Source organism: Argopecten irradians, chromosome 2 (genome assembly GCF_041381155.1).
Source record: "Argopecten irradians isolate NY chromosome 2, Ai_NY, whole genome shotgun sequence".
NCBI lineage: Eukaryota > Metazoa > Mollusca > Bivalvia > Pectinida > Pectinidae > Argopecten > Argopecten irradians.
The window spans coordinates 56111197-56138696 of NC_091135.1; the positions used below are offsets into that span (position 1 = coordinate 56111197).

Consider the following 27500-nt stretch of genomic DNA (forward strand, 5'->3'; position numbering starts at 1 on the left):
AAAATGGAATTTATTGGAAAATGATTACATTCAGTCAAAGAATGTTCAGTTTACAAACACCTACCAATAGCAATAGAAGAGTGAATAAAAATAAAATGTATAAAATTAATGTGGAGATGCGGGGGATCGAACCCCGGGCCTTTCACATGCAAAGCGAACGCTCTACCACTGAGCTACATCCCCTAGATATACATGTAAATAATCAGGCACTGATTTGTCGTCGGAGTTAGCCATGAGACATTTCTCTGTCACTACCCAAGCTAAGGTAAGACAGATTGTGCACGTCAACCATCTGAACAGAAAGTGCCAGCAACGTCAGTAATCCATACGGCGTCACTGTGACGTATGTTGTCCATAGTGCCATCAAGTTGGACATGCAGTCGATGAACCCAGGGTCATATCGCGACAAAAACCCACTGATTTATTACACCCAGTGGATTAAATATCCATTTCGTGTTGTTACTACCCTGTTACTTTTTTTATACCAAAACCATCAAATAAAAACTATTTACAGATTCGTGTTTTCATGTATGCAGATCGAGATGAAAAGAAAAATACGTTTAGAATTACATTCAGTCCAATTCCTATGATTAGTAAATTATTAAATGTTCGAAAGTTTATGGGCCCCTTCATCTCGATTTATCATTTGAAATAAGGTTATTTCTCATATATGTATGACGTTCTTACGGTCAACGTTTTAGTTAAGAGTGAAAGATCCACGACTACCAGGTGGAAGTAATAAGAGCTGTTTGTGGTAATGCAAAAGGAATTTCAATTTAATTGAAACAAATCGCAGTCCGTCAGTTTTCGGAGTGCGTTCTGATATAAAATTAAGTAGGGGATGTAGCTCAGTGGTAGAGCGTTCGCTTCGCATGTGAAAGGCCCCGGGTTCAATCCCCGGCATCTCCAATGCTTTTTTTAATGTTTTGAATTAAAACTGGAAAATACACAGTAGGAGAGATAGAAATGAATATTAATAAAATCGATTGTAATTTTATTTCATTTTAAAATATATTAATTATCTTCATTTATATCAACAGATATTTCGTTTTATCAAGTTTAATTAGAAAAAAAGGAATGTTCACCAATATATCTTGTCGATCCCGGTCTTTTTGAATGGAAAATCAGTATAATAGTCATAGTTTATTGAGAAAAATGATATTATTTGCGAGGAAAAAATATCGAAGCAATTAAATCATTAATCTTTAAAACTAACCCAAACATAGGTAAAACGAGGAAAATATTTTGAAGATGCGGGGGATCGAACCCCGGGCCTTTCACATGCAAAGCGAACGCTCTTTTTTTATCTTAAAAATATGATTTTAATTTCCCAGACATAGGGCCGCAGGGGTTGGGGCCCCTGGGGTTCCTCACATTGCAAGCACTTAAAGGCCCATTACCTTTCCGGAGCAAAATATAAAGGTTTCTTAAAAAACCATTAATAACATCAGAAAATGCGTACCGATGACCTAAAATAAGGTTACGACACCAAACATATGCAAGATTTCCTGCGTAATATATGAAAACAGTGGAGAGTTAATTCGCTGTTTTGCCGTCTGGCGCATGAGTGATAGTCAACTACCGCCCGGTATTTAGGACGACGGCGGGAAACATAATACGACCCGCGTTATGAAAATAAACATTTTATTTATTTTAATCAAATCGTTCAGAAGGTGATGATAAATATAGTATTAACGGTAAGTTAATAATTTTTGCGGCTCTACAAAATTATCTATCTTGTTTTACATTCCCATTTTAAAAATTTAAAGCCGTTTCGGAACGGTAGTGGGCCTTTAAATCTATTCAACATAAAATTAATACAGGCATCAACAAGATAAAATATCAATATTAAAATATCACAGTTGTGACATCATATGTCAGTAAGCTAAATATCACAGACATTGTACAAACAATGAAATCATTGAAAAACTAGTAGAAACTATACCCGTACGGCTTTACAAATTTACTTTCACTCCCATCCAATTCTACAGAAACAATTTTATTATCATTTTCAAAATGCTTCATAAAGAGCCTTGCATTATCCTGTGCTTTATATTGATGAAATGCATACTTAATAAATTGTTTAACCGTGAATTTGAAAAAACGTAAAATTGGTACATTCTTTTCACCGAGCAACAACATGTTCCTCCTCTTAAAAATACAAAATCTTGCCACGCTCAGTATAAAATTAACAAAGAAGCCGTTTACATACTTCCACTTCTCGCCAAAACCCAAAATAATAAGACAGTCATAATTCAGCGAGTTCACATTCTCGGGACTTGCCTTGGAAAATAAATTTTCTAATAAACCAACCAAATAAACCTTGAAGTCCGATAATTCCGGACAATGAAGAAACATATGAAAAATATCCTCGGACTGTGTCTGACAAACCGGACAATCATCTGAATCTGAAATACCGCACTTTAGAAGTTTCTTTTTAGTAAAAACCGCGTTATGTGCTACTTTGTAATGAACTTCAACGCATTCAACCGGATAATGTGGTGCGTGTATGACTCGAAAAATACTATTTACCTGATGACCCTGGAAGCTATTTGACCAGAACGTCACCGATACGGGTACCGTGAAATGCATGCTGACGAGTACACGGTAAATGTCACGCGTGTGTCGTGGGATAGTGCGTGACCCCGAAGCATTCAGTTTCAGTGATATAACGGGTTGTGTCAGACCAGTGTTCATGTAACAGTTGTTTATTACTGTTTCTACAAAATTAAGAGGAAGCTGCCTGAGAAGTCTCAGATATTTTACGGATATTTCCTCCCTTGTGATTTCCGGATATTTTTCCTGGACTATTTCAACCACTGCCTGGATAGGAAGAAAACCCTCTACAACTTCGTAAGTAAGATCCTTCAAATATATCAGACCTGAGTCTATGAATATTTTCTCAAACACCGTTTTACCATTTTCATTTACTATGAGTGGATTACAAAACATAGGTTGACAATAAACATTCCGTTTTCAAAAATAATAGAAGAGTAGATATCGGACCAAGCCAAAAGCATATCTCTGTAAAAAATCGGAACACATTGAAGCTGCTTCAGTTTAAGAACAAAATTAAAAACTCCCAATCCGAGATTCATACCACCTATTTTAGATAGAAAGTACTTGCATGTTTCTTTCCATGGTGATAAATCAGAATTGTAAAAAAGCCTGAAAACAAATTTAATTCTAAAGGACTTCATTTTGAGGTCTATATCCGGATATTGTAGTCCACCTTCAGACTTGAGCCCTATAAGAGTTTTAAAACCAACAAAGTGAGCTCCATTATTCCATAAAAAATTTAAACATAAAGTTTTGAGTTGTATTTGATATCTATCTGGAATATTTGCTACTGTCAATGTATACCAACACTTGGACAGCAACAGAGAAGAAATTACAGTAGCCCTACCCTGAATAGTTAATTTTCTCTGGGACCACATATTTAAAATATTGCGTATAGATGCAACTTTAGGTTCCCAATTCAAAGATTCACATAAGTTACCATTTGGACCCAAAGAAACACCGAGTACTAGAATAGACTCTTGCAATAATTTGACATTGAAAGCGTCCGATTCTGCAGCTGACATCTGTCCACAACCAATACACAATAATTCAGACTTGTCCCTATTTATTTTGGCGCCAGAAGCCCGGCCATATTTTTCAAAAACATTAAAAGCCTGGTCAATGGAAGTTTTGTTAGCCAGAGTCAGTGTAGAATCATCAGCATGCTGGAAAATTTTAGCAGACGTATTACTCTCATAGGAATTGAAATACCGCTAATCATGTCATTTTTAAGTATAGCTTGACCTAGGGGCTCCGCTACAAGTACACCACTGAGCTACATCCCCGACATATTTGCTCTCTGTAGTACATTTAGATTCAGCACTGAAGATGAAACTTGAATAGGAACTTTGATTCAAAGATAATACCACGAATTGATAAAAATAACAATGTTATTTTAACAGACCAAGATTCTATTCTGTAAGAGGTTCATTCTTACTCTGAAAAACTTCATGACGTTATTATGACATACATGATTTTAATCTAACAGAGTACTTGGATATATATATGATGTCAAAATTAAATGACTCGGAGTATATAGATTTAGAGGGAATATCACTTTAGAAGAGGCAGTTTAAAACAATAAAAAAATGAAAAATAACTCCTGAGATAGATGGTTATGCAGCCGAATATTTAAAATGTTTTTCGAAGCAAATTATTGTCAGATCTATTAATTATGGTTATAAAAATGATAAATTGTCTATAGCTCAAAGACAATGTGTTATCATCTGTATTCCCAAGGGAGATAAGCATAAACAATTTTTAAAACATTGGAGACCTATCACTGGATTAAAAGATTTGAAGAAGCTATTGTAATTGGCCAGGTAATTAAAAACATGTTAGATAAGTTAATTTGTGAGGATCAAACAGGATTTCTTTCGGGTCGTTACAATGGGGAAAATACAAGATTAGTGTATGATATAATGCAGTTTGCAGATGAAAAAAATATTCCAGGCATGTTACTTATGTTAGATTTTGAAAAAGCCTTTGATTCTGTGGAATAAGGTTTTCATGTTTAAAAAAAACCTCACTATTATTTACCCCTTGTGATAACGTTCCATTTTGTTTAGGTACAACGCTCGGTTTTTATTTCAAAGCAAAATCATATAATGAAAAAAAAAAACTATTTACAGATTATCACGTTCTAATTTGTATAGATTGCGTTGAGAACAAACATAGGTTTAGAAATAGCTTGAGTTCAATGTCTATAATTAGTAAAATGTTCATGGATCTATGGGCCCCTTCATTTCGATTTGACATTTGAAATATGTCAAAGGTAAAATGTCCACGACAAAGTTCAGGTCTGCATGGTACTATTTACTGTAAAAAAGATGGAAATCTCCCCGAGACAAAAGATTATCTTTATCAGAACATTCATCACCGGGGCAATAATTGAAGGCCAAAATTAATGCAACGTCAAGGGAGACTTTACGTTTCAGGAAGAACAGAAAAATATATGGCTCCAAATTTAGTCGCGTTTTAAAATCATGAAATGGGGCAGCACCTTCAATACTAACCACCTACCTGAAGAGAATTAAAAAAGTAATTACTAATTACAAAATGGAATTTAATGGAAAATGATAACATTCAGTCAAAGAATGTTCAGTTTACAAACACCTACCAATAGCAATAGAAGAGTGAATTAAAATAAAATGTATAAAATTAATGTGGAGATGCGAGGGATCGAACCCCGGGCCTTTCACATGCAAAGCGAACGCTCTTTTTTTATCTTAAAAATATGATTTTAATTTCCCAGACATAGGGCCGCAGGGGTTGGGGCCCCTGGGGTTCCTCACATTGCAAGCACTTAAATCTATTCAACATAAAATTAATACAGGCATCAACAAGATAAAATATCAATATTAAAATATCACAGTTGTGACATCATATGTCAGTAAGCTAAATATCACAGACATTGTACAAACAATGAAATCATTGAAAAACTAGTAGAAACTATACCCGTACGGCTTTACAAATTTACTTTCACTCCATCCAATTCTACAGAAACAATTTTATTATCATTTTCAAAATGCTTCATAAAGAGCCTTGCATTATCCTGTGCTTTATATTGATGAAATGCATACTTAATAAATTGTTTAACCGTGAATTTGAAAAAACGTAAAATTGGTACATTCTTTTCACCGAGCAACAACATGTTCCTCCTCTTAAAAATACAAAATCTTGCCACGCTCAGTATAAAATTAACAAAGAAGCCGTTTACATACTTCCACTTCTCGCCAAAACCCAAAATAATAAGACAGTCATAATTCAGCGAGTTCACATTCTCGGGACTTGCCTTGGAAAATAAATTTTCTAATAAACCAACCAAATAAACCTTGAAGTCCGATAATTCCGGACAATGAAGAAACATATGAAAAATATCCTCGGACTGTGTCTGACAAACCGGACAATCATCTGAATCTGAAATACCGCACTTTAGAAGTTTCTTTTTAGTAAAAACCGCGTTATGTGCTACTTTGTAATGAACTTCAACGCATTCAACCGGATAATGTGGTGCGTGTATGACTCGAAAAATACTATTTACCTGATGACCCTGGAAGCTATTTGACCAGAACGTCACCGATACGGGTACCGTGAAATGCATGCTGACGAGTACACGGTAAATGTCACGCGTGTGTCGTGGGATAGTGCGTGACCCCGAAGCATTCAGTTTCAGTGATATAACGGGTTGTGTCAGACCAGTGTTCATGTAACAGTTGTTTTATTACTGTTTCTACAAAATTAAGAGGAAGCTGCCTGAGAAGTCTCAGATATTTTACGGATATTTCCTCCCTTGTGATTTCCGGATATTTTTCCTGGACTATTTCAACCACTGCCTGGATAGGAAGAAAACCCTCTACAACTTCGTAAGTAAGATCCTTCAAATATATATCAGACCTGAGTCTATGAATATTTTCTCAAACACCGTTTTACCATTTTCATTTACTATGAGTGGATTACAAAACATAGGTTGACAATAAACATTCCGTTTTCAAAAATAATAGAAGAGTAGATATCGGACCAAGCCAAAAGCATATCTCTGTAAAAAATCGGAACACATTGAAGCTGCTTCAGTTTAAGAACAAAATTAAAAACTCCCAATCCGAGATTCATACCACCTATTTTAGATAGAAAGTACTTGCATGTTTCTTTCCATGGTGATAAATCAGAATTGTAAAAAAGCCTGAAAACAAATTTAATTCTAAAGGACTTCATTTTGAGGTCTATATCCGGATATTGTAGTCCACCTTCAGACTTGAGCCCTATAAGAGTTTTAAAACCAACAAAGTGAGCTCCATTATTCCATAAAAAATTTAAACATAAAGTTTTGAGTTGTATTTGATATCTATCTGGAATATTTGCTACTGTCAATGTATACCAACACTTGGACAGCAACAGAGAAGAAATTACAGTAGCCCTACCCTGAATAGTTAATTTTCTCTGGGACCACATATTTAAAATATTGCGTATAGATGCAACTTTAGGTTCCCAATTCAAAGATTCACATAAGTTACCATTTGGACCCAAAGAAACACCGAGTACTAGAATAGACTCTTGCAATAATTTGACATTGAAAGCGTCCGATTCTGCAGCTGACATCTGTCCACAACCAATACACAATAATTCAGACTTGTCCCTATTTATTTTGGCGCCAGAAGCCCGGCCATATTTTTCAAAAACATTAAAAGCCTGGTCAATGGAAGTTTTGTTAGCCAGAGTCAGTGTAGAATCATCAGCATGCTGGAAAATTTTAGCAGACGTATTACTCATAGGAATTGAAATACCGCTAATCATGTCATTTTTAAGTATAGCTTGACCTAGGGGCTCCGCTACAAGTACACCACTGAGCTACATCCCCGACATATTTGCTCTCTGTAGTACATTTAGATTCAGCACTGAAGATGAAACTTGAATAGGAACTTTGATTCAAAGATAATACCACGAATTGATAAAAATAACAATGTTATTTTAACAGACCAAGATTCTATTCTGTAAGAGGTTCATTCTTACTCTGAAAAACTTCATGACGTTATTATGACATAGATAAGTTTAATCTAACAGAGTACTTGGATATATATATGATGTCAAAAATTAAATGACTCGGACTCTTTAGATTTAGGGGGAATATCACTTTAGAAGAGGCAGTTAAAACAATAAAAAAATGAAAAATAACTCCTGAGATAGATGGTTATGCAGCCGAATATTTAAAATGTTTTTCGAAGCAAATTATTGTCAGATCTATTAATTATGGTTATAAAAATGATAAATTGTCTATAGCTCAAAGACAATGTGTTATCATCTGTATTCCCAAGGGAGATAAGCATAAACAATTTTTAAAACATTGGAGACCTATCACTGGATTAAAATATTTGAAGAAGCTATTGTAATTGGCCAGGTAATTAAAAACATGTTAGATAAGTTAATTTGTGAGGATCAAACAGGATTTCTTTCGGGTCGTTACAATGGGGAAAATACAAGATTAGTGTATGATATAATGCAGTTTGTAGATGAAAAATATATTCCAGGCATGTTACTTATGTTAGATTTTGAAAAAGCCTTTGATTCTGTGGAATAAGGTTTTCATGTTTAAAAAAAAACCCTCACTATTATTTACCCCGTGTGATAACGTTCCATTTTGTTTAGGTAATACGTTCGGTTTTTATTTCAAAGCAAAATCATAAAATGATAAAACTATTTACAGATTATCACGTTCTAATTTGTATAGATTGCGTTGAGAACAAACATAGGTTTATAAATAGCTTTAGATCAATGTCTATAATTAGTAAAATGTTCGAGGATCTATGGGCCCCTTCATCTCGATTTGACATTTGAAATATGTCAAAGGTAATATGTCCACGACAAAGTTCAGGTATATTAAGTAAGTTTATCTTTTTCAGAACATTCATCACCGGGGCAATAATTGAAGGCCAAAATTAATGCAACGTCAAGGGAGACTTTACGTATCAGGAAGAACAGAAAATATAAGGCTCCAAATTTAGTCGCGTTTTAAAATCATGAAATGAGGCAGCACCTTCAATACTAACCACCTACCTGAAGAGAATTAAAAAAGTAATTACTAATTACAAAATGGAATTTAATGGAAAATGATAACATTCAGTCAAAGAATGTTCAGTTTACAAACACCTACCAATAGCAATAGAAGAGTGAATAAAAATAAAATGTATAAAATTAATGTGGAGATGCGAGGGATCGAACCCCGGGCCTTTCACATGCAAAGCGAACGCTCTTTTTTTATCTTAAAAATATGATTTTAATTTCCCAGACATAGGGCCGCAGGGGTTGGGGCCCCTGGGGTTCCTCACATTGCAAGCACTTAAATCTATTCAACATAAAATTAATACAGGCATCAACAAGATAAAATATCAATATTAAAATATCACAGTTGTGACATCATATGTCAGTAAGCTAAATATCACAGACATTGTACAAACAATGAAATCATTGAAAAACTAGTAGAAACTATACCCGTACGGCTTTACAAATTTACTTTCACTCCATCCAATTCTACAGAAACAATTTTATTATCATTTTCAAAATGCTTCATAAAGAGCCTTGCATTATCCTGTGCTTTATATTGATGAAATGCATACTTAATAAATTGTTTAACCGTGAATTTGAAAAAACGTAAAATTGGTACATTCTTTTCACCGAGAAACAACATGTTCCTCCTCTTAAAAATACAAAATCTTGCCACGCTCAGTATAAAATTAACAAAGAAGCCGTTTACATACTTCCACTTCTCGCCAAAACCCAAAATAATAAGACAGTCATAATTCAGCGAGTTCACATTCTCGGGACTTGCCTTGGAAAATAAATTTTCTAATAAACCAACCAAATAAACCTTGAAGTCCGATAATTCCGGACAATGAAGAAACATATGAAAAATATCCTCGGACTGTGTCTGACAAACCGGACAATCATCTGAATCTGAAATACCGCACTTTAGAAGTTTCTTTTTAGTAAAAACCGCTTTATGTGCTACTTTGTAATGAACTTCAACGCATTCAACCGGATAATGTGGTGCGTGTATGACTCGAAAAATACTATTTACCTGATGACCCTGGAAGCTATTTGACCAGAACGTCACCGATACGGGTACCGTGAAATGCATGCTGACGAGTACACGGTAAATGTCACGCGTGTGTCGTGGGATAGTGCGTGACCCCGAAGCATTCAGTTTCAGTGATATAACGGGTTGTGTCAGACCAGTGTTCATGTAACAGTTGTTTATTACTGTTTCTACAAAATTAAGAGGAAGCTGCCTGAGAAGTCTCAGATATTTTACGGATATTTCCTCCCTTGTGATTTCCGGATATTTTTCCTGGACTATTTCAACCACTGCCTGGATAGGAAGAAAACCCTCTACAACTTCGTAAGTAAGATCCTTCAAATATATCAGACCTGAGTCTATGAATATTTTCTCAAACACCGTTTTACCATTTTCATTTACTATGAGTGGATTACAAAACATAGGTTGACAATAAACATTCCGTTTTCAAAAATAATAATAGAAGAGTAGATATCGGACCAAGCCAAAAGCATATCTCTGTAAAAAATCGGAACACATTGAAGCTGCTTCTGTTTAAGAACAAAATTAAAAACTCCCAATCCGAGATTCATACCACCTATTTTAGATAGAAAGTACTTGCATGTTTCTTTCCATGGTGATAAATCAGAATTGTAAAAAAGCCTGAAAAACAAATTTAATTCTAAAGGACTTCATTTTGAGGTCTATATCCGGATATTGTAGTCCACCTTCAGACTTGAGCCCTATAAGAGTTTTTAAAACCAACAAAGTGAGCTCCATTATTCCATAAAAAATTTAAACATAAAGTTTTGAGTTGTATTTGATATCTATCTGGAATATTTGCTACTGTCAATGTATACCAACACTTGGACAGCAACAGAGAAGAAATTACAGTAGCCCTACCCTGAATAGTTAATTTTCTCTGGGACCACATATTTAAAAATATTGCGTATAGATGCAACTTTAGGTTCCCAATTCAAAGATTCACATAAGTTACCATTTGGACCCAAAGAAACACCGAGTACTAGAATAGACTCTTGCAATAATTTGACATTGAAAGCGTCCGATTCTGCAGCTGACATCTGTCCACAACCAATACACAATAATTCAGACTTGTCCCTATTTATTTTGGCGCCAGAAGCCCGGCCATATTTTTCAAAAACATTAAAAGCCTGGTCAATGGAAGTTTTGTTAGCCAGAGTCAGTGTAGAATCATCAGCATGCTGGAAAATTTTAGCAGACGTATTACTCATAGGAATTGAAATACCGCTAATCATGTCATTTTTAAGTATAGCTTGACCTAGGGGCTCCGCTACAAGTACACCACTGAGCTACATCCCCGACATATTTGCTCTCTGTAGTACATTTAGATTCAGCACTGAAGATGAAACTTGAATAGGAACTTTGATTCAAAGATAATACCACGAATTGATAAAAATAACAATGTTATTTTAACAGACCAAGATTCTATTCTGTAAGAGGTTCATTCTTACTCTGAAAAACTTCATGACGTTATTATGACATACATGATTTTAATCTAACAGAGTACTTGGATATATATATATGATGTCAAAATTAAATGACTCGGAGTATATAGATTTAGAGGGAATATCACTTTAGAAGAGGCAGTTAAAACAATAAAAAAATGAAAAATAACTCCTGAGATAGATGGTTATGCAGCCGAATATTTAAAATGTTTTTCGAAGCAAATTATTGTCAGATCTATTAATTATGATTATAAAAATGATAAATTGTCTATAGCTCAAAGACAATGTGTTATCATCTGTATTCCCAAGGGAGATAAGCATAAACAATTTTTAAAACATTGGAGACCTATCACTGGATTAAAAGATTTGAAGAAGCTATTGTAATTGGCCAGGTAATTAAAAACATGTTAGATAAGTTAATTTGTGAGGATCAAACAGGATTTCTTTCGGGTCGTTACAATGGGGAAAATACAAGATTAGTGTATGATATAATGCAGTTTGCAGATGAAAAAAATATTCCAGGCATGTTACTTATGTTAGATTTTGAAAAAGCCTTTGATTCTGTGGAATAAGGTTTTCATGTTTAAAAAAAACCTCACTATTATTTACCCCTTGTGATAACGTTCCATTTTGTTTAGGTACAACGCTCGGTTTTTATTTCAAAGCAAAATCATATAATGAAAAAAAAAACTATTTACAGATTATCACGTTCTAATTTGTATAGATTGCGTTGAGAACAAACATAGGTTTAGAAATAGCTTGAGTTCAATGTCTATAATTAGTAAAATGTTCATGGATCTATGGGCCCCTTCATTTCGATTTGACATTTGAAATATGTCAAAGGTAAAATGTCCACGACAAAGTTCAGGTCTGCATGGTACTATTTACTGTAAAAAAGATGGAAATCTCCCCGAGACAAAAGATTATCTTTATCAGAACATTCATCACCGGGGCAATAATTGAAGGCCAAAATTAATGCAACGTCAAGGGAGACTTTACGTTTCAGGAAGAACAGAAAATATATGGCTCCAAATTTAGTCGCGTTTTAAAATCATGAAATGGGGCAGCACCTTCAATACTAACCACCTACCTGAAGAGAATTAAAAAAGTAATTACTAATTACAAAATGGAATTTAATGGAAAATGATAACATTCAGTCAAAGAATGTTCAGTTTACAAACACCTACCAATAGCAATAGAAGAGTGAATTAAAATAAAATGTATAAAATTAATGTGGAGATGCGGGGGATCGAACCCCGGGCCTTTCACATGCAAAGCGAACGCTTTTTTTTATCTTAAAAATATGATTTTAATTTCCCAGACATAGGGCCGCAGGGGTTGGGGCCCCTGGGGTTCCTCACATTGCAAGCACTTAAATCTATTCAACATAAAATTAATACAGGCATCAACAAGATAAAATATCAATATTAAAATATCACAGTTGTGACATCATATGTCAGTAAGCTAAATATCACAGACATTGTACAAACAATGAAATCATTGAAAAACTAGTAGAAACTATACCCGTACGGCTTTACAAATTTACTTTCACTCCATCCAATTCTACAGAAACAATTTTGTTATCATTTTCAAAATACTTCATAAAGAGCCTTGCATTATCCTGTGCTTTATATTGATGAAATGCATACTTAATAAATTGTTTAACCGTGAATTTGAAAAAACGTAAAATTGGTACATTCTTTTCACCGAGCAACAACATGTTCCTCCTCTTAAAAATACAAAATCTTGCCACGCTCAGTATAAAATTAACAAAGAAGCCGTTTACATACTTCCACTTCTCGCCAAAACCCAAAATAATAAGACAGTCATAATTCAGCGAGTTCACATTCTCGGGACTTGCCTTGGAAAATAAATTTTCTAATAAACCAACCAAATAAACCTTGAAGTCCGATAATTCCGGACAATGAAGAAACATATGAAAAAATATCCTCGGACTGTGTCTGACAAACCGGACAATCATCTGAATCTGAAATGCCGCACTTTAGAAGTTTCTTTTTAGTAAAAACCGCGTTATGTGCTACTTTGTAATGAACTTCAACGCATTCAACCGGATAATGTGGTGCGTGTATGACTCGAAAAATACTATTTACCTGATGACCCTGGAAGCTATTTGACCAGAACGTCACCGATACGGGTACCGTGAAATGCATGCTGACGAGTACACGGTAAATGTCACGCGTGTGTCGTGGGATAGTGCGTGACCCCGAAGCATTCAGTTTCAGTGATATAACGGGTTGTGTCAGACCAGTGTTCATGTAACAGTTGTTTATTACTGTTTCTACAAAATTAAGAGGAAGCTGCCTGAGAAGTCTCAGATATTTTACGGATATTTCCTCCCTTGTGATTTCCGGATATTTTTCCTGGACTATTTCAACCACTGCCTGGATAGGAAGAAAACCCTCTACAACTTCGTAAGTAAGATCCTTCAAATATATCAGACCTGAGTCTATGAATATTTTCTCAAACACCGTTTTACCATTTTCATTTACTATGAGTGGATTACAAAACATAGGTTGACAATAAACATTCCGTTTTCAAAAATAATAGAAGAGTAGATATCGGACCAAGCCAAAAGCATATCTCTGTAAAAAATCGGAACACATTGAAGCTGCTTCAGTTTAAGAACAAAATTAAAAACTCCCAATCCGAGATTCATACCACCTATTTTAGATAGAAAGTACTTGCATGTTTCTTTCCATGGTGATAAATCAGAATTGTAAAAAAGCCTGAAAACAAATTTAATTCTAAAGGACTTCATTTTGAGGTCTATATCCGGATATTGTAGTCCACCTTCAGACTTGAGCCCTATAAGAGTTTTAAAACCAACAAAGTGAGCTCCATTATTCCATAAAAAATTTAAACATAAAGTTTTGAGTTGTATTTGATATCTATCTGGAATATTTGCTACTGTCAATGTATACCAACACTTGGACAGCAACAGAGAAGAAATTACAGTAGCCCTACCCTGAATAGTTAATTTTCTCTGGGACCACATATTTAAAATATTGCGTATAGATGCAACTTTAGGTTCCCAATTCAAAGATTCACATAAGTTACCATTTGGACCCAAAGAAAACACCGAGTACTAGAATAGACTCTTGCAATAATTTGACATTGAAAGCGTCCGATTCTGCAGCTGACATCTGTCCACAACCAATACACAATAATTCAGACTTGTCCCTATTTATTTTGGCGCCAGAAGCCCGGCCATATTTTTCAAAAACATTAAAAGCCTGGTCAATGGAAGTTTTGTTAGCCAGAGTCAGTGTAGAATCATCAGCATGCTGGAAAATTTTAGCAGACGTATTACTCATAGGAATTGAAATACCGCTAATCATGTCATTTTTAAGTATAGCTTGACCTAGGGGCTCCGCTACAAGTACACCACTGAGCTACATCCCCGACATATTTGCTATCTGTAGTACATTTAGATTCAGCACTGAAGATTAAACTTGAATAGGAACTTTGATTCAAAGATAATACCTCGAATTGATAAAAATAACGATGTTATTTTAACAGATCAAGATTCTATTCTGAAAGAGGTTCATTCTTACTATGAAAAACTTCATGACGTTAATTATGACATAGATAAGTTTAATCTAACAGAGTACTTGGATATATATATGATGTCAAAAATTAAATGACTCGGACTCTTTAGATTTAGAGGGAATATCACTTTAGAAGAGGCAGTTAAAACAATAAAAAAATGAAAAATAACTCCTGAGATAGATGGTTATGCAGCCGAATATTTAAAATGTTTTTCGAAGCAAATTATTGTCAGATCTATTAATTATGGTTATAAAAATGATAAATTGTCTATAACTCAAAGACAATGTGTTATCATCTGTATTCCCAAGGGAGATAAGCATAAACATTTTTTTTTGAATTGGAGACCTATCACTGGATTAAAAGATTTGAAGAAGCTATTGTAATTGGCCAGGTAATTAAAATGTGTTAGATAAGTTAATTTGTGAGGATCAAACAGGATTTCTTTCGGGGCGTTACAATGGGGAAAATACAAGATTAGTGTATGATATAATGCAGTTTGTAGATGAAAAATATATTCCAGGCATGTTACTTATGTTAGATTTTGAAAAAGCCTTTGATTCTGTGGAATAAGGTTTTCATGTTTAAAAAAAAACCCTCACTATTATTTACCCCGTGTGATAACGTTCCATTTTGTTTAGGTAATACGTTCAGTTTATATTTCAAAGCAAAATCATAAAATGATAAAACTATTTACAGATTATCACGTTCTAATTTGTATAGATTGCGTTGAGAACAAACATAGGTTTAGAAATAGCTTGAGTTCAATGTCTATAATTAGTAAAATGTTCATGGATCTATGGGCCCCTTCATCTCGATTTGACATTTGAAATATGTCAAAGGTAATATGTCCACGACAAAGTTCAGGTCTACATGGTACTATATTTACTGTAAAAAAGATGGAAATCTCCCCGAGACAAAAGATTATCTTTATCAGAACATTCATCACCGGGGCAATAATTGAAGGCCAAAATTAATGCAACGTCAAGGGAGACTTTACGTTTCAGGAAGAACAGAAAATATATGGCTCCAAATTTAGTCGCGTTTTAAAATCATGAAATGGGGCAGCACCTTCAATACTAACCACCTACCTGAAGAGAATTAAAAAAGTAATTACTAATTACAAAATGGAATTTAATGGAAAATGATAACATTCAGTCAAAGAATGTTCAGTTTACAAACACCTACCAATAGCAATAGAAGAGTGAATAAAAATAAAATGTATAAAATTAATGTGGAGATGCGAGGGATCGAACCCCGGGCCTTTCACATGCAAAGCGAACGCTCTTTTTTTATCTTAAAAATATGATTTTAATTTCCCAGACATAGGGCCGCAGGGGTTGGGGCCCCTGGGGTTCCTCACATTGCAAGCACTTAAATCTATTCAACATAAAATTAATACAGGCATCAACAAGATAAAATATCAATATTAAAATATCACAGTTGTGACATCATATGTCAGTAAGCTAAATATCACAGACATTGTACAAACAATGAAATCATTGAAAAACTAGTAGAAACTATACCCGTACGGCTTTACAAATTTACTTTCACTCCATCCAATTCTACAGAAACAATTTTTATTATCATTTTCAAAATGCTTCATAAAGAGCCTTGCATTATCCTGTGCTTTATATTGATGAAATGCATACTTAATAAATTGTTTAACCGTGAATTTGAAAAAAACGTAAAATTGGTACATTCCTTTCACCGAGCAACAACATGTTCCCCCTCTTAAAAATACAAAATCTTGCCACGCTCAGTATAAAATTAACAAAGAAGCCGTTTACATACTTCCACTTCTCGCCAAAACCCAAAATAATAAGACAGTCATAATTCAGCGAGTTCACATTCTCGGGACTTGCCTTGGAAAATAAATTTTCTAATAAACCAACCAAATAAACCTTGAAGTCCGATAATTCCGGACAATGAAGAAACATATGAAAAATATCCTCGGACTGTGTCTGACAAACCGGACAATCATCTGAATCTGAAATACCGCACTTTAGAAGTTTCTTTTTAGTAAAAACCGCGTTATGTGCTACTTTGTAATGAACTTCAACGCATTCAACCGGATAATGTGGTGCGTGTATGACTCGAAAAATACTATTTACCTGATGACCCTGGAAGCTATTTGACCAGAACGTCACCGATACGGGTACCGTGAAATGCATGCTGACGAGTACACGGTAAATGTCACGCGTGTGTCGTGGGATAGTGCGTGACCCCGAAGCATTCAGTTTCAAGTGATATAACGGGTTGTGTCAGACCAGTGTTCATGTAACAGTTGTTTATTACTGTTTCTACAAAATTAAGAGGAAGCTGCCTGAGAAGTCTCAGATATTTTACGGATATTTCCTCCCTTGTGATTTCCGGATATTTTTCCTGGACTATTTCAACCACTGCCTGGATAGGAAGAAAACCCTCTACAACTTCGTAAGTAAGATCCTTCAAATATATCAGACCTGAGTCTATGAATATTTTCTCAAACACCGTTTTACCATTTTCATTTACTATGAGTGGATTACAAAACATAGGTTGACAATAAACATTCCGTTTTCAAAAATAATAGAAGAGTAGATATCGGACCAAGCCAAAAGCATATCTCTGTAAAAAATCGGAACACATTGAAGCTGCTTCAGTTTAAGAACAAAATTAAAAAATCCCAATCCGAGATTCATACCACCTATTTTAGATAGAAAGTACTTGCATGTTTCTTTCCATGGTGATAAATCAGAATTGTAAAAAAGCCTGAAAACAAATTTAATTCTAAAGGACTTCATTTTGAGGTCTATATCCGGATATTGTAGTCCACCTTCAGACTTGAGCCCTATAAGAGTTTTAAAACCAACAAAGTGAGCTCCATTATTCCATAAAAAATTTAAACATAAAGTTTTGAGTTGTATTTGATATCTATCTGGAATACTTGCTACTGTCAATGTATACCAACACTTGGACAGCAACAGAGAAGAAATTACAGTAGCCCTACCCTGAATAGTTAATTTTCTCTGGGACCACATATTTAAAATATTGCGTATAGATGCAACTTTAGGTTCCCAATTCAAAGATTCACATAAGTTACCATTTGGACCCAAAGAAACACCGAGTACTAGAATAGACTCTTGCAATAATTTGACATTGAAAGCGTCCGATTCTGCAGCTGACATCTGTCCACAACCAATACACAATAATTCAGACTTGTCCCTATTTATTTTGGCGCCAGAAGCCCGGCCATATTTTTCAAAAACATTAAAAGCCTGGTCAATGGAAGTTTTGTTAGCCAGAGTCAGTGTAGAATCATCAGCATGCTGGAAAATTTTTAGCAGACGTATTACTCATAGGAATTGAAATACCGCTAATCATGTCATTTTTAAGTATAGCTTGACCTAGGGGCTCCGCTACAAGTACACCACTGAGCTACATCCCCGACATATTTGCTCTCTGTAGTACATTTAGATTCAGCACTGAAGATGAAACTTGAATAGGAACTTTGATTCAAAGATAATACCACGAATTGATAAAAATAACAATGTTATTTTAACAGACCAAGATTCTATTCTGTAAGAGGTTCATTCTTACTCTGAAAAACTTCATGACGTTAATTATGACATAGATAAGTTTAATCTAACAGAGTACTTGGATATATATATGATGTCAAAAATTAAATGACTCGGACTCTATAGATTTAGAGGGAATATCACTTTAGAAGAGGCAGTTAAAACAATAAAAAAATGAAAAATAACTCCTGAGATAGATGGTTATGCAGCCGAATATTTAAAATGTTTTTCGAAGCAAATTATTGTCAGATCTATTAATTATGGTTATAAAAATGATAAATTGTCTATAAATCAAAGACTATGTGTTATCATCTGTATTCCCAAGGGAGATAAGCGTAAACAATTTTTAAAAAATTGGAGACCTATCACTGGATTAAAAGATTTGAAGAAGCTATTGTAATTGGCCAGGTAATTAACAATGTGTTAGATAAGTTAATTTGTGAGGATCAAACAGGATTTCTTTCGGGTCGTTACAATGGGGAAAATACAAGATTAGTGTATGATATAATGCAGTTTGCAGATGAAAAAAATATTCCAGGCATGTTACTTATGTTAGATTTTGAAAAAAGCCTTTGATTCTGTGGAATAAGGTTTTCATGTTTAAAAAAAAACCTCACTATTATTTACCCCTTGTGATAACGTTCCATTTTGTTTAGGTACAACGCTCGGTTTTTATTTCAAAGCAAAATCATATAATGAAAAAAAAACTATTTACAGATTATCACGTTCTAATTTGTATAGATTGCGTTGAGAACAAACATAGGTTTATAAATAGCTTTAGATCAATGTCTATAATTAGTAAAATGTTCGTGGATCTATGAGCCCCTTCATCTCGATTTGACATTTGAAATATGTCAAAGGTAATATGTCCACGACAAAGTTCAGGTCTACATGGTACTATATACTGTAAAAAAGATGGAAATCTCCCCCAGACAAAAAATCGGCTAAATCATATATTCATCACCGGGGCAATAATTGAAGGCCAAAATTAATGCAACGTCAAGGGAGATTTTACGTATCAGGAAGAACAGAAAATATAAGGATCCAAATTTAGTCGCGTTTTAAAATCATGAAATGAGGCATCACCTTCAATACTAACCACCTACCTGAAGAGAATTAAAAAGTAATTACTAATTACAAAATGGAATTTAATGGAAAATGATAACATTCAGTCAAAGAATGTTCAGTTTACAAACACCTACCAATAGCAATAGAAGAGTGAATTAAAATAAAATGTATAAAATTAATGTGGAGATGCGGGGGATCGAACCCCGGGCCTTTCACATGCAAAGCGAACGCTTTTTTTTATCTTAAAAATATGATTTTAATTTCCCAGACATAGGGCCGCAGGGGTTGGGGCCCCTGGGGTTCCTCACATTGCAAGCACTTAAATCTATTCAACATAAAATTAATACAGGCATCAACAAGATAAAATATCAATATTAAAATATCACAGTTGTGACATCATATGTCAGTAAGCTAAATATCACAGACATTGTACAAACAATGAAATCATTGAAAAACTAGTAGAAACTATACCCGTACGGCTTTACAAATTTACTTTCACTCCATCCAATTCTACAGAAACAATTTTATTATCATTTTCAAAATACTTCATAAAGAGCCTTGCATTATCCTGTGCTTTATATTGATGAAATGCATACTTAATAAATTGTTTAACCGTGAATTTGAAAAAACGTAAAATTGGTACATTCTTTTCACCGAGCAACAACATGTTCCTCCTCTTAAAAATACAAAATCTTGCCACGCTCAGTATAAAATTAACAAAGAAGCCGTTTACATACTTCCATTTCTCGCCAAAACCCAAAATAATAAGACAGTCATAATTCAGCGAGTTCACATTCTCGGGACTTGCCTTGGAAAATAAATTTTCTAATAAACCAACCAAATAAACCTTGAAGTCCGATAATTCCGGACAATGAAGAAACATATGAAAAATATCCTCGGACTGTGTCTGACAAACCGGACAATCATCTGAATCTGAAATACCGCACTTTAGAAGTTTCTTTTTAGTAAAAACCGCGTTATGTGCTACTTTGTAATGAACTTCAACGCATTCAACCGGATAATGTGGTGCGTGTATGACTCGAAAAATACTATTTACCTGATGACCCTGGAAGCTATTTGACCAGAACGTCACCGATACGGGTACCGTGAAATGCATGCTGACGAGTACACGGTAAATGTCACGCGCGTGTGTCGTGGGATAGTGCGTGACCCCGAAGCATTCAGTTTCAGTGATATAACGGGTTGTGTCAGACCAGTGTTCATGTAACAGTTGTTTATTACTGTTTCTACAAAATTAAGAGGAAGCTGCCTGAGAAGTCTCAGATATTTTACGGATATTTCCTCCCTTGTGATTTCCGGATATTTTTCCTGGACTATTTCAACCACTGCCTGGATAGGAAGAAAACCCTCTACAACTTCGTAAGTAAGATCCTTCAAATATATCAGACCTGAGTCTATGAATATTTTTCTCAAACACCGTTTTACCATTTTCATTTACTATGAGTGGATTACAAAACATAGGTTGACAATAAACATTCCGTTTTCAAAAATAATAGAAGAGTAGATATCGGACCAAGCCAAAAGCATATCTCTGTAAAAAATCGGAACACATTGAAGCTGCTTCAGTTTAAGAACAAAATTAAAAACTCCCAATCCGAGATTCATACCACCTATTTTAGATAGAAAGTACTTGCATGTTTCTTTCCATGGTGATAAATCAGAATTGTAAAAAAGCCTGAAAACAAATTTAATTCTAAAGGACTTCATTTTGAGGTCTATATCCGGATATTGTAGTCCACCTTCAGACTTGAGCCCTATAAGAGTTTTAAAACCAACAAAGTGAGCTCCATTATTCCATAAAAAATTTAAACATAAAGTTTTGAGTTGTATTTGATATCTATCTGGAATATTTGCTACTGTCAATGTATACCAACACTTGGACAGCAACAGAGAAGAAATTACAGTAGCCCTACCCTGAATAGTTAATTTTCTCTGGGACCACATATTTAAAATATTGCGTATAGATGCAACTTTAGGTTCCCAATTCAAAGATTCACATAAGTTACCATTTGGACCCAAAGAAACACCGAGTACTAGAATAGACTCTTGCAATAATTTGACATTGAAAGCGTCCGATTCTGCAGCTGACATCTGTCCACAACCAATACACAATAATTCAGACTTGTCCCTATTTATTTTGGCGCCAGAAGCCCGGCCATATTTTTTCAAAAACATTAAAAGCCTGGTCAATGGAAGTTTTGTTAGCCAGAGTCAGTGTAGAATCATCAGCATGCTGGAAAATTTTAGCAGACGTATTACTCATAGGAATTGAAATACCGCTAATCATGTCATTTTTAAGTATAGCTTGACCTAGGGGCTCCGCTACAAGTACACCACTGAGCTACATCCCCGACATATTTGCTCTCTGTAGTACATTTAGATTCAGCACTGAAGATAAAACTTGAATCGGAACTTTGATTCAAAGATAATACCTCGAATTGATAAAAATAACGATGTTATTTTAACAGATCAAGATTCTATTCTAAAAGAGGTTCATTCTTACTATGAAAAACTTCATGACGTTAATTATGACATAGATAAGTTTAATCTAACAGAGTACTTGGATATATATATGATGTCAAAATTAAATGACTCGGAGTATATAGATTTAGAGGGAATATCACTTTAGAAGAGGCAGTTAAAACAATAAAAAAATGAAAAATAACTCCTGAGATAGATGGTTATGCAGCCGAATATTTAAAATGTTTTTCGAAGCAAATTATTGTCAGATCTATTAATTATGGTTATAAAAATGATAAATTGTCTATAGCTCAAAGACAATGTGTTATCATCTGTATTCCCAAGGGAGATAAGCATAAACAATTTTTAAAACATTGGAGACCTATCACTGGATTAAAAGATTTGAAGAAGCTATTGTAATTGGCCAGGTAATTAACAATGTGTTAGATAAGTTAATTTGTGAGGATCAAACAGGATTTCTTTCGGGTCGTTACAATGGGGAAAATACAAGATTAGTGTATGATATAATGCAGTTTGCAGATGAAAAATATATTCCAGGCATGTTACTTATGTTAGATTTTGAAAAAGCCTTTGATTCTGTGGAATAAGGTTTTCATGTTTAAAAAAAAACCTCACTATTATTTACCCCTTGTGATAACGTTCCATTTTGTTTAGGTACAACGCTCGGTTTTTATTTCAAAGCAAAATCATATAATGAAAAAAAAACTATTTACAGATTATCACGTTCTAATTTGTATAGATTGCGTTGAGAACAAACATAGGTTTAGAAATAGCTTGAGTTCAATGTCTATAATTAGTAAAATGTTCATGGATCTATGGGCCCCTTCATTTCGATTTGACATTTGAAATATGTCAAAGGTAAAATGTCCACGACAAAGTTCAGGTCTGCATGGTACTATTTACTGTAAAAAAGATGGAAATCTCCCCGAGACAAAAGATTATCTTTATCAGAACATTCATCACCGGGGCAATAATTGAAGGCCAAAATTAATGCAACGTCAAGGGAGACTTTACGTTTCAGGAAGAACAGAAAATATATGGCTCCAAATTTAGTCGCGTTTTTAAAATCATGAAATGGGGCAGCACCTTCAATACTAACCACCTACCTGAAGAGAATTAAAAAAGTAATTACTAATTACAAAATGGAATTTAATGGAAAATGATAACATTCAGTCAAAGAATGTTCAGTTTACAAACACCTACCAATAGCAATAGAAGAGTGAATTAAAATAAAATGTATAAATTTAATGTGGAGATGCGAGGGATCGAACCCCGGGCCTTTCACATGCAAAGCGAACGCTCTTTTTTTATCTTAAAAATATGATTTTTAATTTCCCAGACATAGGGCCGCAGGGGTTGGGGCCCCTGGGGTTCCTCACATTGCAAGCACTTAAATCTATTCAACATAAAATTAATACAGGCATCAACAAGATAAAATATCAATATTAAAATATCACAGTTGTGACATCATATGTCAGTAAGCTAAATATCACAGACATTGTACAAACAATGAAATCATTGAAAAACTAGTAGAAACTATACCCGTACGGATTTACAAATTTACTTTCACTCCATCCAATTCTACAGAAACAATTTTATTATCATTTTCAAAATGCTTCATAAAGAGCCTTGCATTATCCTGTGCTTTATATTGATGAAATGCATACTTAATAAATTGTTTAACCGTGAATTTGAAAAAACGTAAAATTGGTACATTCCTTTCACCGAGCAACAACATGTTCCTCCTCTTAAAAATACAAAATCTTGCCACGCTCAGTATAAAATTAACAAAGAAGCCGTTTACATACTTCCACTTCTCGCCAAAACCCAAAATAATAAGACAGTCATAATTCAGCGAGTTCACATTCTCGGGACTTGCCTTGGAAAATAAATTTTCTAATAAACCAACCAAATAAACCTTGAAGTCCGATAATTCCGGACAATGAAGAAACATATGAAAAATATCCTCGGACTGTGTCTGACAAACCGGACAATCATCTGAATCTGAAATACCGCACTTTAGAAGTTTCTTTTTAGTAAAAACCGCGTTATGTGCTACTTTGTAATGAACTTCAACGCATTCAACCGGATAATGTGGTGCGTGTATGACTCGAAAAATACTATTTACCTGATGACCCTGGAAGCTATTTGACCAGAACGTCACCGATACGGGTACCGTGAAATGCATGCTGACGAGTACACGGTAAATGTCACGCGTGTGTCGTGGGATAGTGCGTGACCCCGAAGCATTCAGTTTCAGTGATATAACGGGTTGTGTCAGACCAGTGTTCATGTAACAGTTGTTTATTACTGTTTCTACAAAATTAAGAGGAAGCTGCCTGAGAAGTCTCAGATATTTTACGGATATTTCCTCCCTTGTGATTTCCGGATATTTTTCCTGGACTATTTCAACCACTGCCTGGATAGGAAGAAAACCCTCTACAACTTCGTAAGTAAGATCCTTCAAATATATCAGACCTGAGTCTATGAATATTTTCTCAAACACCGTTTTACCATTTTCATTTACTATGAGTGGATTACAAAACATAGGTTGACAATAAACATTCCGTTTTCAAAAATAAAAGAAGAGTAGATATCGGACCAAGCCAAAAGCATATCTCTGTAAAAAATCGGAACACATTGAAGCTGCTTCAGTTTAAGAACAAAATTAAAAACTCCCAATCCGAGATTCATACCACCTATTTTAGATAGAAAGTACTTGCATGTTTCTTTCCATGGTGATAAATCAGAATTGTAAAAAAGCCTGAAAACAAATTTAATTCTAAAGGACTTCATTTTGAGGTCTATATCCGGATATTGTAGTCCACCTTCAGACTTGAGCCCTATAAGAGTTTTAAAACCAACAAAGTGAGCTCCATTATTCCATAAAAAATTTAAAACATAAAGTTTTGAGTTGTATTTGATATCTATCTGGAATAATTGCTACTGTCAATGTATACCAACACTTGGACAGCAACAGAGAAGAAATTACAGTAGCCCTACCCTGAATAGTTAATTTTCTCTGGGACCACATATTTAAAATATTGCGTATAGATGCAACTTTAGGTTCCCAATTCAAAGATTCACATAAGTTACCATTTGGACCCAAAGAAACACCGAGTACTAGAATAGACTCTTGCAATAATTTGACATTGAAAGCGTCCGATTCTGCAGCTGACATCTGTCCACAACCAATACACAATAATTCAGACTTGTCCCTATTTATTTTGGCGCCAGAAGCCCGGCCATATTTTTCAAAAACATTAAAAGCCTGGTCAATGGAAGTTTTGTTAGCCAGAGTCAGTGTAGAATCATCAGCATGCTGGAAAATTTTAGCAGACGTATTACTCATAGGAATTGAAATACCGCTAATCATGTCATTTTTAAGTATAGCTTGACCTAGGGGCTCCGCTACAAGTACACCACTGAGCTACATCCCCGACATATTTGCTCTCTGTAGTACATTTAGATTCAGCACTGAAGATGAAACTTGAATAGGAACTTTGATTCAAAGATAATACCACGAATTGATAAAAATAACAATGTTATTTTAACAGACCAAGATTCTATTCTGTAAGAGGTTCATTCTTACTCTGAAAAACTTCATGACGTTATTATGACATACATGATTTTAATCTAACAGAGTACTTGGATATATATATGATGTCAAAATTAAATGACTCGGAGTATATAGATTTAGAGGGAATATCACTTTAGAAGAGGCAGTTAAAACAATAAAAAAATGAAAAATAACTCCTGAGATAGATGGTTATGCAGCCGAATATTTAAAATGTTTTTCGAAGCAAATTTATTGTCAGATCTATTAATTATGGTTATAAAAATGATAAATTGTCTATAGCTCAAAGACAATGTGTTATCATCTGTATTCCCAAGGGAGATAAGCATAAACAATTTTTAAAACATTGGAGACCTATCACTGGATTAAAAGATTTGAAGAAGCTATTGTAATTGGCCAGGTAATTAAAAAACATGTTAGATAAGTTAATTTGTGAGGATCAAACAGGATTTCTTTCGGGTCGTTACAATGGGGAAAATACAAGATTAGTGTATGATATAATGCAGTTTGCAGATGAAAAAAATATTCCAGGCATGTTACTTATGTTAGATTTTGAAAAAGCCTTTGATTCTGTGGAATAAGGTTTTCATGTTTAAAAAAAAACCTCACTATTATTTACCCCTTGTGATAACGTTCCATTTTGTTTAGGTACAACGCTCGGTTTTTATTTCAAAGCAAAATCATATAATGAAAAAAAAAACTATTTACAGATTATCACGTTCTAATTTGTATAGATTGCGTTGAGAACAAACATAGGTTTAGAAATAGCTTGAGTTCAATGTCTATAATTAGTAAAATGTTCATGGATCTATGGGCCCCTTCATTTCGATTTGACATTTGAAATATGTCAAAGGTAATATGTCCACGACAAAGTTCAGGTCTGCATGGTACTATTTACTGTAAAAAAGATGGAAATCTCCCCGAGACAAAAGATTATCTTTATCAGAACATTCATCACCGGGGCAATAATTGAAGGCCAAAATTAATGCAACGTCAAGGGAGACTTTACGTTTCAGGAAGAACAGAAAATATATGGCTCCAAATTTAGTCGCGTTTTAAAATCATGAAATGGGGCAGCACCTTCAATACTAACTACCTACCTGAAGAGAATTAAAAAAGTAATTACTAATTACAAAATGGAATTTAATGGAAAATGATAACATTCAGTCAAAGAATGTTCAGTTTACAAACACCTACCAATAGCAATAGAAGAGTGAATAAAAATAAAATGTATAAAATTAATGTGGAGATGCGGGGGATCGAACCCCGGGCCTTTCACATGCAAAGCGAACGCTCTACCACTGAGCTACATCCCCTAGATATACATGTTAATAATCAGGCACTGATTTGTGGTATGAGTTTTCAATTCAATTCTTTATTTTTCCTTAAGTTTACAACTTATTGGAATTGTGCAAACCGCACATATACATATATATACAATCGAGTTACAAATGTACTATACATTGAAATCAAAATGTGTATTATATAAAGGCTACATAACTTACAGGTTAAGTATGCAACATTAAAATAACTGTACTGAAATTATTGGAGGCGGGATCGTATTTTCATGGCCTCAAATATAAATTTTGCTAATTTACGTATATCACTTATATTTTCGCAACATAATAATTGTATCAACTTGTACATAGATGGTTTACGCCAATAAAAAGGTTTTACATATTTCTTTCTTAAATCATGATAATTAATACATATTAAAATAAAATGATATTCGTCTTCCACATCTAAATTGCAACCAGGGCACAATCTTTGTTCTCTAGAAGTATCGGTATATCTGCCTGTTTCGATGGCCAAATTATGAGCAGATAGACGAAATTTAGATAAGACAATTCGGTATTTCGGAGGTATATATTTGGTCAAATAGTATTGTATAGTAAAATGATTCACAATATATACATTTTGATGAGGAATCCAATAAGCCTCTCAAATGTTGCTGACTTTGGTCAAATAGTCGTTGCTTTATCAAACATAATATATGTTTATGGTTATACAGATAGTGATGATTCCATTCATTACCAAAACCAATAGAAAAAAAGACAATGTTTAACATGGTTTATCCAATTGAAACAATTACCAGTGTTGCTATTACTTAAATATAAAAGAGCGGAATTCAAAAT

General features: G+C 34.2%; 1 protein-coding gene and 3 non-coding genes across 4 annotated transcripts in view; 2 read left to right on the top strand and 2 right to left on the bottom strand.

The window, feature by feature from the left end:
• LOC138316019 (mitochondrial inner membrane m-AAA protease component paraplegin-like) overlaps window positions 1-27500 on the top strand; it is a 101978-nt gene that overhangs the window by 65390 nt on the left and 9088 nt on the right. The gene's annotated exons all lie outside the window — the stretch shown is intronic.
• Trnaa-ugc (transfer RNA alanine (anticodon UGC)) lies at window positions 112-183 on the bottom strand. The gene has a single exon. It is a non-coding gene; the product is annotated as a tRNA-Ala (tRNA).
• Trnaa-cgc (transfer RNA alanine (anticodon CGC)) lies at window positions 838-909 on the top strand. The gene has a single exon. It is a non-coding gene; the product is annotated as a tRNA-Ala (tRNA).
• Window positions 26610-26681, bottom strand: Trnaa-ugc (transfer RNA alanine (anticodon UGC)). The gene has a single exon. It is a non-coding gene; the product is annotated as a tRNA-Ala (tRNA).